This window comes from Thamnophis sirtalis, unplaced genomic scaffold (assembly GCF_051295495.1).
Source record: "Thamnophis sirtalis isolate CommonGarterSnake01/CBP01778 unplaced genomic scaffold, rThaSir2_p1.2 scaffold_15, whole genome shotgun sequence".
NCBI lineage: Eukaryota > Metazoa > Chordata > Lepidosauria > Squamata > Natricidae > Thamnophis > Thamnophis sirtalis.
The window spans coordinates 994,197-1,000,055 of record NW_028261395.1 but is presented as its reverse complement, the minus strand read 5'-3'; the positions used below and the strand labels follow the sequence as shown (position 1 = coordinate 1,000,055).

General features: G+C 41.7%; 1 long non-coding RNA gene across 2 annotated transcripts; it reads left to right on the top strand.

The window, feature by feature from the left end:
* The first annotated feature begins 1,055 nt into the window (after positions 1-1,055).
* LOC106552232 (uncharacterized) lies at positions 1,056-2,383 on the top strand. 2 transcript variants are annotated; one of them, XR_015695153.1, is made up of 4 exons: positions 1,056-1,230; positions 1,328-1,372; positions 1,557-1,620; positions 2,091-2,383. It is a non-coding gene; the product is annotated as an uncharacterized LOC106552232 (long non-coding RNA). The 2 variants fall into 2 exon arrangements; XR_015695152.1 differs by lacking the exon at positions 1,056-1,230 and having other exon boundaries at positions 1,247-1,372.
* The last annotated feature ends 3,476 nt before the right edge of the window (positions 2,384-5,859 follow it).

Below are 5,859 nucleotides of genomic sequence, written 5' to 3'. Positions count from 1 at the left end.
AACAAGCGATAAGCGGCTTTCTCAAGCGATGCCCCTCTCGGCCCCCCTCGCCCGACCCCCGTCCTGCCCGCAAAAGAGATACTTCCCAGCCCTTTTTTTTAATTGTTGTTATTGTTGGCATCCTGCAGGTGCGGCTTTGCGGAGCCTTGGCGAAGGGGCAGGCGTGAGAAGATCAGCCGCGCTGTCTTGCTAACGTAGCTTCAAGGTCTCGAACCAGCATAAAAAGCCAGTCCCGGAGCGCTTGGCAGCCCAGAGAGCTCAACCAGGTAAGACCTGCCTTTCTTTCCTTTGCAGCGGGGACTTGGGCGCGGGGTCGGGCTTTCCTCTTCCAAGCGCAAAGTTTGCGCTTTGACTCCAAGCGCTCCGGGGCTGCGCAAATCCAGCAACTCTCTCCAAAGTTTCAGAAGGGATGGCGAAATCTTTGTCTTCTTTTGCAGGTTTTGGGCAGCGATGGAAACGCCGGTGAGTCGCAGCGCCTTCGGGGCCAGAAGAAGGAGAAGTTGGGGAAAACTTTTCTTTTTGTTTTTCGGTGATGCCTCGCAGCGAATGTCTGATTTTTCCTTCTTTTCCCTTTTCTTTCAGGTCGGCCCGCGGTCCCCGCCAAGAGCCTGGATTTCTGCTCGTCGTTCCTTTTTCCTATGCATATACTTCTTTGATAGTTCGGATTTAAAGAGGCATAAGGCATGGGAAAATGGGGCGATGGAGTGTAGCATCAGGATTTCCCAGCCTTAAAAGAGTCCGGACGCAGCGCCCTTCCCAAGCGAGGTGGAAAACCTTTTTCAAGTAAGCAGGCCGGGGAGATGCCGCATCGGGGCTCCAAGTGGGTTTCTTACTCTGGGTCGGAGGGTTTGAGCCATGCCGAAGAGTTAATACTTACAAGGAGATTTTTTCCCCCCGAAGCCTAGCTAAATACTTCCAGGCTTGAAAAAAATAGGTTGATTCAAACTTTGCTTTTAAACAGAAACTCCCTGATGGAAAAAAATATATATATTTCTGTTTTTCTCTCTTTCTATTACAGCTGCTAAGAAGCCAGAGGTGTCAGTTAAAACTTGTGGATGCCAGGAAGTGTCACGGTAAGGCATCCCAGCTTGAAAAATCCATTTTTCCTCTTTTCATCCACAGGGCTGGTGAAATTTATAACGTGACCCCTTACTATATTGTAACAGTCTTTGTTTTTATTTTTAGGCAAGCCACTGCAGTTCTGGAGGAGATCAACCCAGAAGAAGACGGGTGAGAAACGAAAGGGGTTTGCTATAGTGTTAGCCACAAAATAAATTTAAAAAGTTATTGTCATCTATATTGTAGCAGTCTTTGTTTTTATTTTTAGGCAAGCCACTGCAGTTCTGGAGAAGAGGAACCTAGAGGAAGATGGGTGAGAAACGAAAGGGGTTTGCTAAAGTGTTAGCCGCAAAATAAATTTAAAAAGTTATTGTCATCTGTCGCTTCTTCGCTCTGGGAATGTGTTTCCATTGAAGTAAATTCTGAATAAGAATAAATTGCATTTGCATTGTTAAGCTGCCCTGCAAAATCCATTTTTTCCTGTTTTTATCCACCAGGTCTTCCTGGAATTTCTAACGGGACACTTACTCCTTAGTTCTGGAGAAGGAACCTAGAAGATAGGTAAGAAACTATAAAGGGGTTTGCTTAAGTGCTAGCCACAAAATAAATTAAAAAACATCTGCGGCTGCACTTCTGGGAATATGTTCCATTGATCGCAGTGTGATGTAAATTCTAAATAAGAACCTGTACATTTGCATTGTTAAGATGTTGTATGCTGTGTTGTTTTAGGCTCTCTCTCTCTCCCTCCTCCTCCCTCTCTTTTACAGCTGCTGAAAGCAAAAGGTGTTAATAAGAACTTTTAGATACCAGGAAATGCCATGTTACTGCATCCCAGCCAGTAAAGCTATTTTCCTTCGTTTTCATCCCTAGGTTTAAAGTTTTTAAAGTTTTAAAGTTTAAGGTTCTCATGGATCTGTACATTTGCATTTTTTAGAGTATTGCCTTCAGAATATGTTCTATTGTGAATAAAATCTCAGTCATACCCGTACTTGCCTTATACTAAAATCCATTTTCTGTGTTTTCATCCACAGGTTTCTCATCAATCTACATTTGCATTATTAAGATAGTTTCCTTCTGTTACCTGTTGTTTTGTGAATAAATTTCAGTAACCTCCACACTCGAGTGCATTCAGCTTAAATTTCAAACAAGTGTACATAGGATTGCTGTGTAATAAAGTAGTAAAGTATTCGTGTTCATGTATTGTATTTGAACAAATTATATAATTATGCCTGTGTGTCAACTTTGTGATTCAGTTGGTTTGCAAAGCTTCATTTGACGTGTGCCTCTTTGCTTTTGATTTAGTAATAAAATTATATGTATTTGATCCAGAATGTGTGCATCTTACTTATTAAGGTTGGCAAATTGTGCCAGAAACAACACAAAATGGTAATACTTTGAGGGTCAAATAGTGGGGCAATAACTTTGGGGGTGCTTCGATGATATGTACAGGTTGAGCTTTGACATTTTAGCTACATTCCAGGTCTCTGATGTGTACATGGTGAACATGTAAGTTCTAAATCAAATAGGAGTAAACAATCATTGTGTGCAAGCAATCAATACATATTATGTGCTTGGAGTTCCACAATCAATACATTTTGTGCGCTTGGAGAGTTTGAGAGTTCTGTGTCAGTGCACGGTGGTTCTTGTGCGATGGCTAAATTTAAGCCCAAAAAATTACCTGCTGACATATTTACATGAGTGTGCACAGATCCAATGTTCCTAAAGCTTATTGCAACTTTAAAAACATTTAAAACTTCATTTCAAAGGGGAATTGCTGCTGAAAACTGCAGCATTTAACTTTCCAATGCATTTTTGTCCTGTATGGCAAATGCCGTCTTTGCTTAGATACTCTTAAAATCCCAAGAACATTCAGTGGAGTTCAGTTAAATGCAATAACTCCTTGAAACTACAATTTGGGGGTGTAGATTTTTTTAAACCAACTGGTTATTTGTAATAACACACAGGTAACAGTGTAATCCTATACGTAAAGTGCCATGCAGACTTACACCTAAACATAGCCCAAATGAAGAAATGTTTCTTGCTTAATAAGTGGGTTCATGAATCCTAAATGTTCAGGTATATATAATAGAAAGTCCCTTGACACGCAAAGAGAAATACCAGGCCTCATTTCCAAGAGCATCAAGATTTACAGCTGCAGGCTCACCGTTCCATAATAAATAAGCTTAACATTAAAATTGTGGGCTTTAGGGAATAAACATAATTTCTCTATGTATTTCTATTTCTAATAGTAAGTCATCTGTATAGATTATTTCAATGGGCTCACATATTACTCTTTTTGGTTTATTTTAGGGAAAATAAAACTTTGATCCTTTGCATCTTTACTTGGGACATATTGGGTTATACTGCTAATTAAATAGGCTTTTAGAGTGCAATGCACTGCTTAAAATATTCATTGCCTATCCTCTTCCAAGCACAGTACCACACCGTTTACATTTTGGTAGCAAGAATACTGTTCCTATTAACAGGCACAAGAGCTTAGTCTATAGGTACCTAAATAGCTTGGACTATTTATTTGCATCGTAAGTCCTTCTCCGGTTCTGTTTCCATATAATAAGGGCCAATGTATACATCCCCAAAGGAAAAGGAAGTGAAGTAGATTCAGAGTAGCTGTAATACACCAGGCCAGGGAAGGAGTAAAGTTCCGGTTTATACCACATTTTAGCCTAAGTGCATTGTGCAAACCAGAGATCATTTAAAAGCAAGGCTTTTTCGTGTGTGTGTGTGTTTTTTTTCCTTCTCCGTTAAATATCAGATTGTAAAGGAACACAATGGAGGGGTTTGGGCAACTATATGATAAATGATATAGGATCATTGCCACCCAGTAAAATTCTAGGAAGAGAAATTTATTTGGGAGTGGAATCTATTTTACATATCAAACATTTATACAGAGCCAAAACTATGACTGTAAAATTCACTGACCAGATACAAAAGGGAGACATGGTAGAACTGAAATACTATGTTTTTTACCCCATCTCAGGGCAGGATCCATCTTATTGATTATATCTCCATCTATCCTTCCCTTTTGGAATTGAGGGCGTTTTTTCTAGATCTCTTCCCCCTTCCCATTTCAGCTTTTCCAAAAAAAAATTGAGAATGGGTTAGCTTGATAACAGAACAAGCTGATGTTTAGAGAATCCTATACTGTAAGTGTTAATTGCAACAAACTTGTATTTGATTCCCTGAAATCTCTGTAAAGAAGAGCCTGCAAAATTGCCTCCCTGATTCTTGCACATTTCTTACCATTAAGTGCTTTTGGTGTGGAGTTGAAACCTGCTTTCCTACCAATTATTTCCGTTGGTCCTAATTCTATACTGTGGAGCAACAAAAATCAAATCAACTCCATCATTTGTAAGACAGTAGATCAGTGTTTCTCAACCTTGGCAACTTGAAGATGTCCGGACTTCAACTCCCAGAATTCCCCAGCCAGCATTCGCTGGCTGGGGTATTCTGGGAGTTGAAGTCCGGACATCTTCAAGTTGCCAAGGTTGAGAAACACTGCAGTAGAGTATCAATACCTGAAGACTACTATCAGGCCTCTAATCTTCCTCTTTTCCAGTAAAATGGGCCCATTTCCTTCCTTGGAAGAAAGCTATAGTAAGGCTTCCTCATATCCATACTCCAGGTATTCTGGGACTGCCATCACTTAGTACCACAATGCAGAGGTGAGTTGCTGCTGGTTCATCCTGGATCAAACCAGTAGTAGCAGCAGCGGGAGCCCTGCCCACCTGCCCAGATGCTTCTACGCATGTGCGAAAGCATTCATGGGAGCGTGCCTGAACAAAATCGGCCACCCACCACTGCCACATTGGCTAGGGAATACAATGAGTTGCAATCTCCTTCAAGTTGGAGACGATTGCTACCAATCTTCAGTTGAACTGAAAAAGGGGGCATTTTAGAAGAGAACACCCTCAACTGAGTTTTGCTCCACTTTACGACCTCAGTTGTTAAGTGAACCACTGAAGTTGTTGGTTCTTAAGGGAATCTGGCTTCTCCCTTGAATCTGCTTGTCAGAAGGTTGCGAAAGGAGATTGCATGACCCCCCCGGGACACTGCGACCGTCATAACTACGAGTCAGTTGTCATAAGAGCCGAGGTGGCGCAGTGGTTAAATGCAGCACTGCAGGCTACTTCAGCTGACTGTTATCTGCAGTTCGGCGGTTCAAATCTCACCGGCTCAGGGTTGACTCAGCTTTCCATCCTTCCGAGGTGGGTAAAATGAGGACCCGGATTGTTGTTGGGGGCAATAAGCGAACTCTGTAAACCGCTTAGAGAGGGCTGAAAGCCCCATGAAGCGGTATATAAGTCTAACTGCTATTGCTATAGTTGGCAAGCGTTTAGATTTTGATCAGCTGACCAGGAGAATGCTGCAATGGTCGTAAGTGTGAAAAATAGTCATAAGTCCCCTTTTTCAGTGCCATTGTTAGTTCGAATAGTAACTAAGCAAGCTGTTGTAAGTTGGGGGCTACTTCTACTTCTGCAACCCCTAATAGAGGATGTGTGTCCGGGTACTGAATTCATGCAAGCCTCTTGTGATATAACTATCAAAATACTAAGATTTTTCTGCCTCCTAGCACTTGTTCCCTCTATTAAATAGAATGGAGCCTCTGGGCAGGTGGAAATAGTTTGTTAGACAGCTATAGCAGTTAGACTTATATACCGCTTCATAGGCCTTTCAGGCCTCTCTAAGCGGTTTACAGAGAGTCAGCATATTGCCCCCAACAATCTGGGTCCTCATTTTACCCACCTCGGAAGGATGGAAGGCTGAGTCAACCCTGAGCCG